The sequence below is a fragment of the Mobula hypostoma genome, chromosome 5 (assembly GCF_963921235.1).
Source record: "Mobula hypostoma chromosome 5, sMobHyp1.1, whole genome shotgun sequence".
Taxonomy (NCBI): domain Eukaryota; kingdom Metazoa; phylum Chordata; class Chondrichthyes; order Myliobatiformes; family Myliobatidae; genus Mobula; species Mobula hypostoma.
Window position 1 is genome coordinate 83,400,254 of NC_086101.1, and position 14,623 is coordinate 83,414,876.

General features: G+C 41.6%; 1 protein-coding gene across 6 annotated transcripts in view; it reads left to right on the forward strand.

Annotated features, from left to right (window-relative positions):
• The window catches only part of gtdc1 (glycosyltransferase-like domain containing 1), a 369,108-nt gene that overhangs the window by 106,757 nt on the left and 247,728 nt on the right, over positions 1-14,623 (forward strand). The window lies entirely within an intron of this gene.

Below are 14,623 nucleotides of genomic sequence, written 5' to 3' on the forward strand. Positions count from 1 at the left end.
TATTGGCATTTTTTAAAACTTCAAACTAATTACTGTTTATAATTTACATAAAGAACTAAAGACTGGTTCTCATTTGAATTAATATCCAATGCATTCACATAATTCCATAACTCCTCAATAATCTCTAACAGGTGCCATGTATTACTTTAAGTGAATAGCACTAGGTTTTTGGGGTATTTGGAATGTTATGTATAGCCAATGACATGAACATTGGTGAAACTATTGGTGGTGTGATGAATGTAGGCTATAGGGTCATCGCAATGTGTTGGTGAAATGGCTTGGAAAATGGCAGATGGTGCTTAATCCTGACATATATGTGATTAAACATTTGGAGTACTACCAATCTAAAACATACCCTATAAATATTAAGGCCCTGGAGAGTACCAAGGAGCAGAGAGGCCTTGGTGTGCAAAATCCAAAGATCCTTGAAGGTGGTTACACAGGTAGATAATGTGATTAAGAATTTATATGAGAAAACTGCCTACATTTGTCAAGGCATTAACTGCAAAAACAGGTAGGTTATGCTCCAACTTCCAAAACATTGGTTTGACTTCAGCTGGAGTTTTGCATACAGGTTTGTTCACCACATCGTAGGAAAGATTTGACTGTGCTGGGGTTGGTGCAGGGGAGATTCAACAGGATATTGCCTGGGATGGAGTGCTTCAGCTAGGAGTAGAAACAGCAGCTAAGCAGGTTAAAAGGAGACGTGATTGATGTGTGTAAAAATAAATAAACTGAGGAGTGGGGGTGGGGTGGGGGGAAATTTTCTTGCATTTTACCCTAACAGAGGTGACTAACAATGAGACATGGATAAAAGAGCAAGATGTAAGAAATTGAGAGGGAGTCAGAGGAAGATCTTTTTCACTAAGAGGATGGTGGGTACTGGGACTGCACTGCCAGAGGCTGTGGTTGAAGCAGAGCTGCTAACAGTATCATGTCTAGATAAGTACCTGAATCACCTTGGCATAGAGGTTGGAAGATGGGATTAATCAAGCTGGTGCCCAGTGGACTACTTTGAAGTTAGTTCTATTAATTTTTAGTTGTCAACTTTGGTCTGACTAGGGCAAAGTCCTCCACATGAAGGTTCTCAGCCTGAAACTGTTGGTGGTGCATTTCACAGCCTGGTATGGTAGCCCCAATGTATAAGATCACAAGAAGTTTATGTTTATTGTTATGTTTATTATTTAGTGTTGCATTTGTTATGTTATGATTGCACTGCTCCTGAGAAACACTGTCTCATTCTGCCCTGCAGAGCTGATGTACGGTTAGAATGACAATAAAGTTTTTTGAATCTTGAATCTTGAAGTTGCAGAGGGCTATGTACTTAGCCAGTTTCATCACGGGCAAAACCCACGCCACCATTGAGGACATTTTCGAGAGATGGTGTCTCAAGAAAACAGCGTCTATCACTAAGGACCCTTACCATCTTGGACATGTCCTCTTTTTGTTACCACCATCAGAAGGTACAGGAACCTGAAGACTCAAACTCAACAATTCAGCAACAGCTTCTTCCCCTCCACCGTAAGATTTCTAAATGGTCCATTTTTTTTTTTGACAATGTTTATTTTGTAACTTGTAGATTTAACTGTTTTTGTCACCAGGACCACCAGACACAAAAAGTTACTTCCCCCAGTCAATAAGGCTGATCATAGTCATAACCATATTCATATTTTATTAATCCCGAGGGAAATTGGTTTTCGTTACAGTTGCACCATAAATAATTAAATAGTAATAAAACCATAAATAATTAAATAGTAATATGTAAATTATGCCAGGAAATAAGTCCAGGACCAGCCTATTGACTCAGGGTGTCTGACCCTCCAAGGGAGGAGTTGTAAAGTTTGATGGCCACAGGCAGGAATGACTTCCTATGACGCTCTTGTGTTGCATCTTTGTGGAATGAGTCTCTGGCTGAATGTACTCCTGTGCCCATCCAGTACATTATGTAGTGGATGGGAGACATTGTCCAAGGTGGCATGCAACTTGGACAGCATCCTCTTTTCAGACACCACCGTCAGAGAGTCCAGTTCCATCCCCACAACATCACTGGCCTTAACGAATGAGTTTATTGATTCTGTTGGTGTCTGCTACCCTCAGCCTGCTGCCCCAGCACACAACAGCAAACATGATAGCACTGGCCACCACAGAGTCGTAGAACATCCTCAGCATCGTCCTGCAGATGTTAAAGGACCTCAGTCTCCTCAGGAAATAGAGACGGCTCTGACCCTTCTTGTAGATGGCCTCAGTGTTCTTTGACCAGTCCAGTTTATTGTCAATTTGTATCCCCAGGTATTTGTAATTCTCCACCATGTCCACAGTGACCCCCTGGATGGAAACAGGGGTCACTGGTGCCTTAGCCCTCCTCAGGTCCACTACCAGCTCCTTAGTCTTTTTTCACATTAAGCTGCAGATAATTCTGCTCAGACCATGTGACAAAGTTTCCTACCGTAGCCCTGTACTCAGCCTCATCTCCCTTGCTGATGCATCCAACTATCATCAGAAAACTTCTGAAGATGACAAGACTCTGTGCAGTAGTTGAAGTCCGAGGTGTAAATGGTGAAGAGAAAGGGAGACAAGACAGTCTCCTGTGGAGCCCCAGTGCTGCTGATCACTCTGTTGGACAAACAGTGTTGCAAGCACACGTACTGTGGTCTGCCAGTCAGGTAATCAATAATCCATGACACCAGGGAAGCATCCACCTGCATCGCTGTCAGCTTCTCCCCCAGCAGAGGAGGGCGGATGGTGTTAAATGCACTGGAGAAGTCAAAAAAACATGACCCTCACGGTGCTCGCTGGCTTGTCCAGGTGGACGTAGACACGGATCAGCAGGTAGACGATGGCATCCTCAACTCCTAGTCGGGGCTGGTAGGCGAACTGGAGGGGATCTAAGTGTAGCCTATATGGGCATACTATCAAACTTTGTATATAGCTATCTTATGTAGTTATGTTTATGATTTTTTTCTTTTATTGTATTTCTTATTTTGTTTTTTTTTTGTGCTGCGTCGGATACATAGTAACAGTTATTTAATTTTCCTTCACTGGAAATGCCAATAAACACCTTGAATTTTCTAATGTCTTTGCACTGTACAGCTACCGCAAAACAACAAATTTCACGTTTTATGATTCTGATTGTGACCCTCTCCACAGATGCTGTCTGACTTGCTGAGCTCCTCCAGCATCAAGGGCTAGGCACTTGCCCTGAATCATAGATTGTTCATTTCCCTTCACAAATACTGCCTGGTCCACTGAGTTTATTCCTTATCTGCTGAACTCTTGCCAGTGCTTCATTTTAAAGTGACATTTGAAATTCTACCAGTGTTTGGTTCAACACAACTTTAACCACACTTCTCCATACTCATTAAATAAACTAACTAACCAACTTATTTAATCAAAATATCAAAGTCAGAATGTGGTTTGAATTTCATGACTGGCATATGTCATGAAATTTGTTGTTTTGCAGCAGCAGTACATTGCAATACATAAGAAATATAAATTACAATAAGTATATAGCAAATAAGTAGTGCAAAAAGAGAAAAAAATAATGAGATAATATTTATGGGTTCATTGCCCATTCAGAAATCTGATGACAGAGGGTAGAAGCTGCTCCTGAGATATTGAGTGTGTGTCTTCAGGCTTCTGTACCACTGCCTTGATGGTAGCAATGGGAAGAGGGCATGTCCTGGGTGATAGGGGTTTGTAATGTTGGATATTGCCTTTTTAAGGCATTGGCTTTTGAAGATGTCCTGGGGAGGCTAGTGCCCATGATGGAACTGGCTGAGCTTATAACTTGCTGCGTTTTTTTTTCGATCCTGTGCTGTGGCCTCTCCATATCAGACAGTGATGCAATCAGAAAGTTCTCCATAGTTTATCTGTAGAAATTTGTGAGAGTCTTTGGTGACATACCAAGTCCCCCAATGAAATATACTCAAACTCACAATGAAATATAGCCACAGTTATGCCTTCATTGTAATTGTATTAACACATTGAGCGTAAGATGGATCTTCAGAGATGTTGACCCCGTGGAATTTGAAACCACTCACACTTTCTACTGCTGATCCCTCGATAAGAATTGGTGTGTCTTCCCCTTCCTGAAGTCCACAATCAAATCCTTGGTCTTATTGACATTAAGTGCAAGATGGTTGTTGTGACACCACTCAGCTAGATGATCTATCTCTCTCATACACCTGCTCATCACCATCTGAAACTCTGCTAACAATAGTTATCGGCAAATTCATAGATGGCGCTTGAGCTGTGCTTCGCCACACAGCTGTGGGTGCAGAGAGAGTAGAGTAGTGGGCTAAGCACGCATCCTTGAGGTGAGCCAGTATTGATTGTCAGCGAGGAGGAGATATTACTGCCAATCTGCACTGATTTTGATCTCCTGCTGAGGATGTCAAGGATCCCATTGCAGAGGGATGTACAGAGGACCAGGTTTTGGAGCTTGTTGATTAGAACCGAGGGTATGAACGTGTTAAACGCTGATCTGTAATCAATAAACAGCAGCCTGGTATAGGTACTGCTGTTGTCCAGATGATCCAAGGTGATTGGAGAGCTCGGGAGATTATATCCACAGTACACCTATTGTGGTGATAGGCCAGTTGCAGTGGGTCCAGGTCCTTGCTCTGGCAGGAGTTGATTCTGGCCATAAACAACCTCTCAAAGCACTTGATCGCACATGTGAGTTCTCCTGGGTGCTAGTCATTGAGGCAGCTCACCCTGCTCTCCATGGGCACTGGTATGATTGTCCCCCTTTTGAAGCCGATGGGAACCTCCTACTGCAGCAGTAAGAGATTGAAGATGTCCTCGAACATTTCCACCAGGTGGTTGGCACAAGCCATCAGTGCCTGACCAGGTACACCATCCGTGCCTGATGCCTTGTGAGGATTCACCCTCTTGAAAATTATCATAATGTGCCAATAAATTCTGGGACAATTTCAGAGATCATTTTCCCTTTTGCATGTACAATTTTACTCAGGGCATCTTCCGGTTGAGTAATGGAGAGACCAGCATGATTCCATGTTTAGAGTTCAACTGTAAATCACTTAAATTTATTTGTATGCATTACCGAGCTGGTTAAGTGCTTAAATGTATTCTTGGAAGAGTATTGTATTGGTCCCCATTGATTACTCCACTACAGCTTGCTTTCCATGATGATCAGAAAATCACTTTGGCACTTTTGATGATGTTTGAAGGTTTTGGATTGACTGCTGTGGCACTCCCTGGGCCATTGGGAATATATCTTTGATGCTGGAGGACTTGATGCCAAAATGGAACAGCAGTAGTGATGAAAGAACAGACCGAAGCTCCAAGTTTCACTCACCCATGCAACAACTTGCTGCCACTATGGAAGAACGCTCATGTCGGTCACCTGAAGGTCCAGTAAGCCGGAGGGATGGCATCCTCAGTTGTGAGGCACCACTGATGACTAACCAGCAGGAACTTTAAAAGAATTTCTGGCTTGATGAGGTGCATCTTCTGTTTTGCAGCCGAGACTGGCCCACCATGTTGCAAAGGCTCATCAGCTCACTGCAAATCTGTAGAGAACAGCAAATGGACAAAATACACACTCTTACAATCTTTTCTCATCCTGACCAACTTGCTGCACCAATGCAGGTTTTCTGTTCTTTTGTTTGTCAGCATCTGTTCTTTACTGTACTTCCTGATTGAATGTAAACATGGCAGAAAGTTCCCTCTGAACTGGACGGATGATAATTCTTATTTCCCAGCAAACCCTGATACTCCATATAAAACTTACTTCCCATATGTTTGGTTACCGTTTTAAATGTGTATATCTAGCGAATCAATCTCCCCATTAAATGTTTTGCATACCACGTACACTTCCTGCATTTTAGGAAACAGCATTTAATTGTTTCCTCCTGTTGCACTCTTTCTATCACACTATATCCTTCATGCCTGGTTGCCACATTTAAACTCTACTTACCTCATTTTGGAATTCTTCAGCTCCTAAGTGAAGTGATACTATGCTCACAAGACCATTCCAAACAAGGCCTGTTTGATTTAAAGCCCTGTGCTATATTGGTACTGGCTCTGTGCTCCTGTCATGAGTAGAAGTTTGCTTTTATGTTTTAGTAGGTACTTTCAATGTTTATTCTTAATATTAACAATTGTTATAGTGTTTTTTTTCCAAAATACGCCATGCAGCATGAATAAGAAACTTAAAACTAATCCCATTTCTATTGTGTATCCCTTATTTTTCACCCAGTGTTTAAATCTGAAGTGATAATAATACCTTGAGTCATTGCCGGGAAATGTTTGAAAGAAATCTGACGCCACCATCATCACCTGCTACTTGTTGCTCAGTGTCCAAACCAGGGAAATCGAGGCAGAAGCTGTGTTGGGTTGAGTCATGGCATGTGGCTTATTATGATGAAGATTTTCTTTATCTGCAGAGAAATTGGGCTTTATTTAAAGAAAATGTATACAGTCACAGCTACAGAAGTCATTTTAGAAATCCCCGACACTGCTACTTGTTTTGCTTCACCCCTTTCTCTAAAACCCCTGATTTCACATGCCCTTCCCTTGCATGTAAAGTCTGTTACTGTCTCCATAGATCTCCTATATTTCCTATCAAATACATACCCAGTACTATTAATTTCCAGAGTATCAGTGAAACACATTCCTTAACGTTCATTCTAGTACTTGTGTGTACAGTAAACCTGGTTCCAAGTTTTGAAATCCAATCATTTGCACATTTAAGTCTTGTCTTCCTGTGCCTGCTGTTCTATTTAAATTGTGTTTATCCTGGAGGAGGGTTAAATCATGACCATTTCTGAATGCCTTAAATCAGTTTGAGAAATTTGTCACCTGACTTTTGGACTTTAATTAGCACCAGAATTAATGTTATAATGCTTGAACCTCAATTTTGAAAAGTCGGGTACAGGCCGAATTGGGGTGACGGATGCTGGGCCTGTGGGCCTCTCCTAATGGCAAGGCCCAGGTCCGAGAATGAGGAACAACTCGCGGTTTGGACGAGTTAAGCACTGGCCAGTTGAGGAGGGTTGAGTGTCAGGGCTGGAGGTGAGGGATCGGCTGGTTCAGCTCGCTGTTCCGCAAGGTTTACTTGTTTCTGCGCTGAACTAAGGCTGCGGCCTGCGACTAATGTGCTCCTGAACCCACTGCAGTTATGTGTGGCTTGGTGTCTGTGGACTCACTTTTATGAACTTCAGTTCTGAATGTTAATTGTTTGCACAACTTGTTTTTTTTTGTACAGGTGGCTTGTGTTTGATGACCGCCTTGTCGTGAATGGGTTCTATTGGATTTCTTTGTTTTGTGGCCTGTAAGGAGACAAATCTGAAGATTGTATATAGTACACATACTTCGATAATGAATGTGCTTTGAACTTAGACCCCCATAGTGCAACATTTTTGCAACTGAAAGCGGACAATAGTTCTTTTACTGAGGTCTATGAGCTCCTCAGTCTGAAACATAGGTTCACGTATATCATTGGAGTGCTTTCATTATCAGATTTGTTGCTAGTCTCAGTTTCCTGCCCTTAGGGTCATCTGCTGCTGCCATTGGTCTATGTTGCAAGACACTGCTGCTCATCAGTGCATTAGAGAGCCATCCAAATTCTGGACGCAAGTAGATAAGATTTGCAGTTTGCCTCATATCCTGAATCAGATATAGGGATTTTATGGTATTGCAAGCTTCTTCAAAATACAGAGCTTATTACGTAAGCAGTATTAGAAGAAGTGTTTCCACAAATACCTGCATGGAAACTTCCTGCTAGAAGTGCAAGACTGTAGGATCTACAAGAGGTCTCCTTGGACAGAGAACAATACTTCTGAAGATTAGAATATAAGGCATACAACAGGAGCAGAATTAGGCCATTCCTTCCATTGAGTCTGCTCTGCCATTCAATCATGGCTGATTTGTTTCTCCCTCTCAACCCCATTCTCCTGCATTCTCCCCATTACCTTTGATGCCCTTACTAATCAAGAGCCTATCAACCTCCACTCCAATCAGCTGGCCTCTACAACAGTTTGTGGCAGTGAATTCCGTAGATTAACCCACCCACTAGTTCTCCGCAAGCCTGATAAGCTCCTTTTTTGAAAATTTGAGAGCAGACTCTTGCACTGCCTTGTCTACACAGTTGCCATTCTTAAAGGTGCACTCTGTCGTAATTGGAACCACTCTGTTTCTGCTCTGCATACAGCTCTTGAAGGATTGGTTCTTGAGGTTATTGCCATGAAACTAGATACTGGCAGCAGTGTGAAAGTAAAACTTTTATGTACACTAAAGGAAAAGCATCATGTATTTACACTAGGTGGGTGGCAGGTTGAAGATGCATCTCTTCCACAGGAGATGTAAGATGTTCCTTTTTTCCATTAGCCTGCAGGTCCCTCTTGGGCAAGGTGTAGCACTTGCTTAGCCCCCCCCCCCCACCCTGTCAGGGTCACGTGAAGCCATGAGAGCAGGTGGTGGATGGTCTTATGAACAGCTGGTGCATATCACAAGTGTCCACTGACGCCAGGCAGACAATCTCTGAAGAGTATTGATAATGGCTGGGATCACCCATCTCGTAAAGACACTGCCCAGAAGAAGGCAGTGGTAATCCACTTCTGTAGAACGCCTTCACCATTGTTTTGGGAGATTTTAACCAGGCCAGTCTGAAATAATCACTAAACAATTACCGTCAGCAGATCACTTGCAATACCAGAGGAAACAACACACTAGACCATTACTACACCACTATCAAGAATGCCAGCTGTGTTATTCCACGCCCTCACTTTCGGAAGTCTGATCACCTGGCTGTACTTCTACTCCATGAGTGTAGACAGAGACTGAAGTCTGCAGAACCAGTAGTGTAGACCAAGAAGGTATGGACAAGGGAAGCACAGGAGCGCCTACAGGACTGCTTTGAATCAGTGGTCTGGACTGTATTCAGGGATTCATCTTCAAAGCTGGATGAGTATGCTGCAGTTGTTACCGAGTTCATTAAAACCTGTGTGGATCTTTGTGCCTACAAAGACTTGCTGTACATTCCCAAACCAAAAGCTGTGAATGAACCAGGAGGTACATCATCTGCTGAAGGCTAGATCTGTGGCGTTCAAGTCTGGTGACCCAGGCCTGTACCAGAAAACCAGGTATGATTTGCAGACGGCTATTTCAAGGGTGAAGAGACAATTTTGAATGAGGTTGGAAGTGACATCAGATGCACGGCAACTGTGGCAGGGACTGCAAGACATTACTTCCTACAAAGCAAAACTCAATAGTATGGATGGTAACGATGCTTCACTACCAGATGAACTCAATGCCTTCTAATGTCCACTTTGGAAGGGAGAACACAACTACAGCTGTGAAGATCCTTGATGACACTGTGATCTCTGTCTCAAAGGCCGATGTTAGGCTATTGCTAAAGAGAGTGAACCCTCACAAGGCGGAAGGTCCAGATGGAGTACCTGGAAAGGCTCTGAAAACCTGTGCAAACCAACTAGCGGGAGTATTCAAGGACATTTTCAACCTCTCACTGCTATGGGCAGAAGTTCCCACTTGCTTCAAAAGGGCAATAATTATACCCGTGCCTAAGAAGAATAAGGTGAGCTGTCTTAATGACTATCACCCAGAGCACTCACATTGACAGTGATGAAATGCTTTGAGAGGTTGGTCATGAGTAGACTGAACTCCTGCTTCAGCAAGGGCCCATTGCAATATGCCTATTGCCGCAATAGGTCAACGGCAGATGCAATCTCAATGGCTCTCCGCATGGCTTTAGATCACGTGGACAATACAAACACCTATGTCAGGATGCTGTTCATCGACTATAGCTCAGCATTTAGTATCATTATTCCCACAATCCTGATTAAGAAGTTGCAGAACCTGGGCATCTGTACCTCCCTCTGCAATTGGATCCTCGACTTCCTAACCGGAAGACCACAGTCTGTGCAGATTGGTGATACCACCTCCTCTTCGCTGAAGTTCAACAATGGTGCACATCAGGGCTGTGTGCTTAGCCCATCGCTCTACTCTCTCTATATATACATGACTATGTGGCTAAGCGTAGTTGAAATACCATCTATAAATTTGCTGACGATATAACCATTGCTGGTAGAATCTCAGGTGGTGATGAGAGGACGTTCAGGAGTGAGATATGCCAACTAGTGGAGTGGTGCCACAGCAACAATCTGGCACTCAGCATCAGTAAGAAAAAGCTGATTGTGGACTTCAGGAAGAGTAAGTCGAAGGAACACATACCAATCCTCATAAAGGGATCAGAAGTGGAGAGAGTGAGCAGTTTCAAGTTCTTGGGTGTCAAGATCTGAGATCCCAACATATCAATGTAGTTATAAAGAAGGCAAGACCAGTGGCTATACTTCATTAGGAGTTTGAAGAGATTTGGTATGTCAAGAAATACACTCAAAAATGTGTATGCGTGTACCGTGAAGAGCATTCTGACAGGCTGCATCACTGTCTGGAATGGGGGGAGGGGGGTGCTACTGCACAGGTCCGGAAGAAGCTGCAGAAGATTGTAAATCTAGTCAGCTCCACCTTGAGTACTAGCCTACAAAGTACCCAGGACATCTTTAGGGAGCAGTGTCTCAGAAAGTTAGCGTCCATTATTAAGGATCTCCTGCACCCAGGGCATGCCCTTTTCTCACTGTTACCATCAGATAGGAGGTACAGAAGACTGAAGGCACACACTGAGCGATTCAGGAACAGCTTCTTCCCCTCTGCCATCTGATTCCTAAATGGACATTGAACCCTTGGACACTACCTCATTTTTTTAAAATATACAGTATTTCTGTTTTTTTTGCATTTTAAAAAATCTATTCAATGTATACTGTAATTGATTTACTTATTATTATTTTTTATTTTTTTCTCTTCTATATTATCTATTGCATTGAACTGCTGCTGCTAAGTTAACAAATTTCACATCACATGCCGGTGATAAATCTGATTCTGATAGAAAAATTGCCAAGAACAGTAATGGTTATTGAAAGACCATGATCACCCACGTCATACAGCACGGCACATAATAAACGAGCAAACGATTTACACCGGGGAAGCTGACAAAATTACATGAACTGAAGTGCAAAGGTTTTATAAGCGTTAGCACATCATCCAGTTACATTTCAATGTACCTTAAAAAGTAGAAGCAGAGGTTCTAGGCCATGTTGCACAAGAAAGGATACAAATTCTAACTTCTGAGTCAGCAACAAACTGTTGGCTTGATATATGTTCGATGTTACAAGCATCACCTTGGTTCAGCTGGTGACTTTATTTCCTCTGAGTCAGAAGGCCACAGAGCTAGTTTCACTCACACTCAAACTCCACTTTGACTATTTCCATTTAAGTAAGTAGTTTCACTTGAGCAATACTCATCCGAATTATCACTTAAATGCATTTGATTTGAATTGTTGTACAATTTGCTTTTCAGTTGGTCTATTCTGCATGCAGTTCAACACATTTCATGATTTATTTTCAACAGCATCTCAATTGGATTAGTTGAGACCCATACAGTATGTACTATTGCCCCATTGAATCCTTGTGGCATTATCAAAAACATTATAGACAGGTATGAACTACTAATTTTGAAATAAAACTTTAACAATCTCTGTACGTACTACTTGTAGGATAATTGTTATGAGAAGTTCAATCATCAGAGAAAAATATGATTGGATTTACTATGTGTATGGAATTCATGTTAAGGAAATGTGGTAAACAAAGTTAATGAACTCTTCTTGGCACATGGGGTGACTCTCTAGTGGCTTTAACAGAGACATGGCTTCGACATTGGTATTATGGGAACTAAAGATATGGTACATTTGAAGGGAAAACCAATGATGGGTGAGTGGATGTAAGGTAGTGTTGGTCAGTGTTAATATGTTTCTGGTGATGAGCAAAATACTAGAAGGTTGAAATTTGTATCTGTTTGGCAAGAATTAGAGATCAGCAAAGAAAACTCTTACATGACCGCATACAGTAGATAATGAAGACCACTTGCAGTAGGTTGGGTGTGGGGAAGTGGTGGGAGTAGTGAAAATCTTTTCCTGGCAGCACAGGACTCCAGCCAGTCTTTGCTCTCTGCTATTAATTCAGTCAATTGGCTAGAGTTTTAGCTTTGATAAAAGGAGGAAGCCATGTGGTCATGTTATATGCCTTGTTGTTTTACTGACTCTGTCACCTGTGTGACGTGTATCCTTGATATTTAGTATTTCCACATATTCCTATAGTACCTGAGATCTACAGAAGATATTCATGTTTCCTGATTCAAATGCAAGCCTAGTTTTTGGAGTTGATCCATGTGTTGATTAATTGAAAATATTGACCTCTTAAAGTGAGGAAAGGATGTACTGTTTGTCCACATCAGAAACTTTTGACCTTCTCCACAGATTCACAGTGAGCTACTGAATCTTCACAAAATGGTAGGACAGCTTTGGCTGCAAAACAGAAGATGTATCTCATAATGCCGGAAATTATGACTGTTTGAGTAACAGGGATGGAGAGAACAGCTTATGTTTTAAGTCACAGAATTCTTTTGGTAGTCATAGAGTTAAAATGTTTTACTTACTTTCTTCCTTCCGATTCCAGGTAAAGCACTTTTCTTAGCTTACAAAGGAATCTTCAGTGAGCGGAATATCCTGCTTCTTTATTATTTACAGGTTTACTTTATTGTAGAAAATTTTCATCTGTTTTTATTCAGCCTGGAGTATTACTTGGCAGCGTTTTTTTTGTATGTGGTACTTAAAGCTAGTTAAAGCTTAAGCAGTACAGGAAATGCAAATCATTCTCACACTGAAGATGTACAGTGACATGATTGTGTAGCAGTATGTATAGCTCATGGATCTGCCACATTAAAGAGATTTTTTAAAGAACAGATGAAAGCTTTTGTAAATTCAGTTAGAACTCCATTGAAGCTTCAAAGCTTATAGATTTGAAACCATTGTAAGCCACAAAACTCAGCATTTGGGATATTTATAGCAATTTTGCCTTTATTTTTTTCCATTCTGTGAAGTTTTATGAGACTTATAACATTAATGTGCATTTAATTTGCTTTCACCTTTTAAATTCTTTCGCTGATGTTTAAAATTTAAAAAAAAATGGCACCATGATATGTAGCCAAATCTACATATAGCCTGATATTTTTTTCATTTACTGGGTATCCTCTAAAACAGAAGTTTGTAACCGTCATCTTTACATCTAGCTTCAAACACAAATGTACTGTAGGTGTCAGGTAATTAGTTACAACTGAGACTTTCTGAATCAGGGAATAATAACTGAAGATCACACCACTTTTACTGATCTTTAAATGGTGCTAAAAGTTCTGAAAGAGTCCTCTGAAAGGGGCTTCATGTTGCTGTTTGCGCGATCAGTTTTTTTGCACGTGGGGGTGGGATGATCTTGTTGCTGTTTGGGCAATTTGTTTTTATTGAGCGTGGAGGGTTTGATGTTTTTCTTTGAGTAGTTCCATGGTTTTCATTGTTTTGTGGCTGTCTGTGAGAAGATGAATCTCAATGCATACTTACTTTGATAATAAATGTACTTTGAACTTAGATTATGAGCTTCAGGAAGGAGAAGTCAGGAGAGCACTCCAGATCTTCTGAAGGATCATTGGTGGAAATGTTGGGCAGCTTCAAATTCCAGGGCATCAACGTCTCAGTGGATCTATCCTGAGCCCAACACATTGATGGCAGGCAAGCAGCTCTATATCATTAGGAGTTTGAAGAGATTTGGTATATCACCAAAGACTACTGCAAATTTCTACAGATGTACAGTGGAGAGCTTTCTGACTGTTTGCATCAGAGCTTGATTATGGAGCCTCCAATGCTGAAGTTTGTAAGAGGCTGAGGAGGACTGTAGACTCAGCCAGTTCCATCATGGGCATAATCCTCTCCACCATCGATATCATCATGGGCATAATCCTCTCCACCATCGATAGCATCTTCAAGGGACGCTGTTCAAGAAGGTGACATCCATCATTAAAGGTTCTCACAATCTGGAGCATGACCTCTACATACTAACCATTGGGTATCATTGGAACCTGAAAACTCACAATTAATGTTTTAAGGACAGATTTTTCACCCCCTCCCCCATACCCCTCATCAACAGACTTCCGAGTGGTCCGTGAATCCACCAATACTGGCTTGTTATTTGCTTTTTGCACAAGTTATTTATTTTTACAACTTGTATGAATTGCACTGCACTGCTGCCACGGAACAACAAATTTAATGACTTGTTTTTGATAATAAACATGATTCTGGTTTGTGTTCAGCTTTGTTCCATCCTGGCTTTGGTACTTGTCTACTCCAGCTTATTTTTGTTACTGCTGGAGACTTGGACGTGGGCTTTTTATCATTTAATGTTGAATCTTAGATCCTCAAAAGATTTTATTGAACTCTATTGACAAGAAGATGAAGACACATTCATTCGTGTGGTAGTGGTATACATCATTATTCTGAGATTAGACTTTTCACAATTCCAGGAAGGGATCTGAGTCCTTGTCCTTTGGAATTGTAGATTAACTAAAATCTGTTGCCAAAAGCAATCCCTTTCATTCCAAATCACTGAAGGACCCCCATAATGCATATCAGGTAGTGGCAGGTTCATGACTGTTGAGCTTGGAACTCTTTCAATGGGAAGTCACTAACCTTGCCTGAGTAAG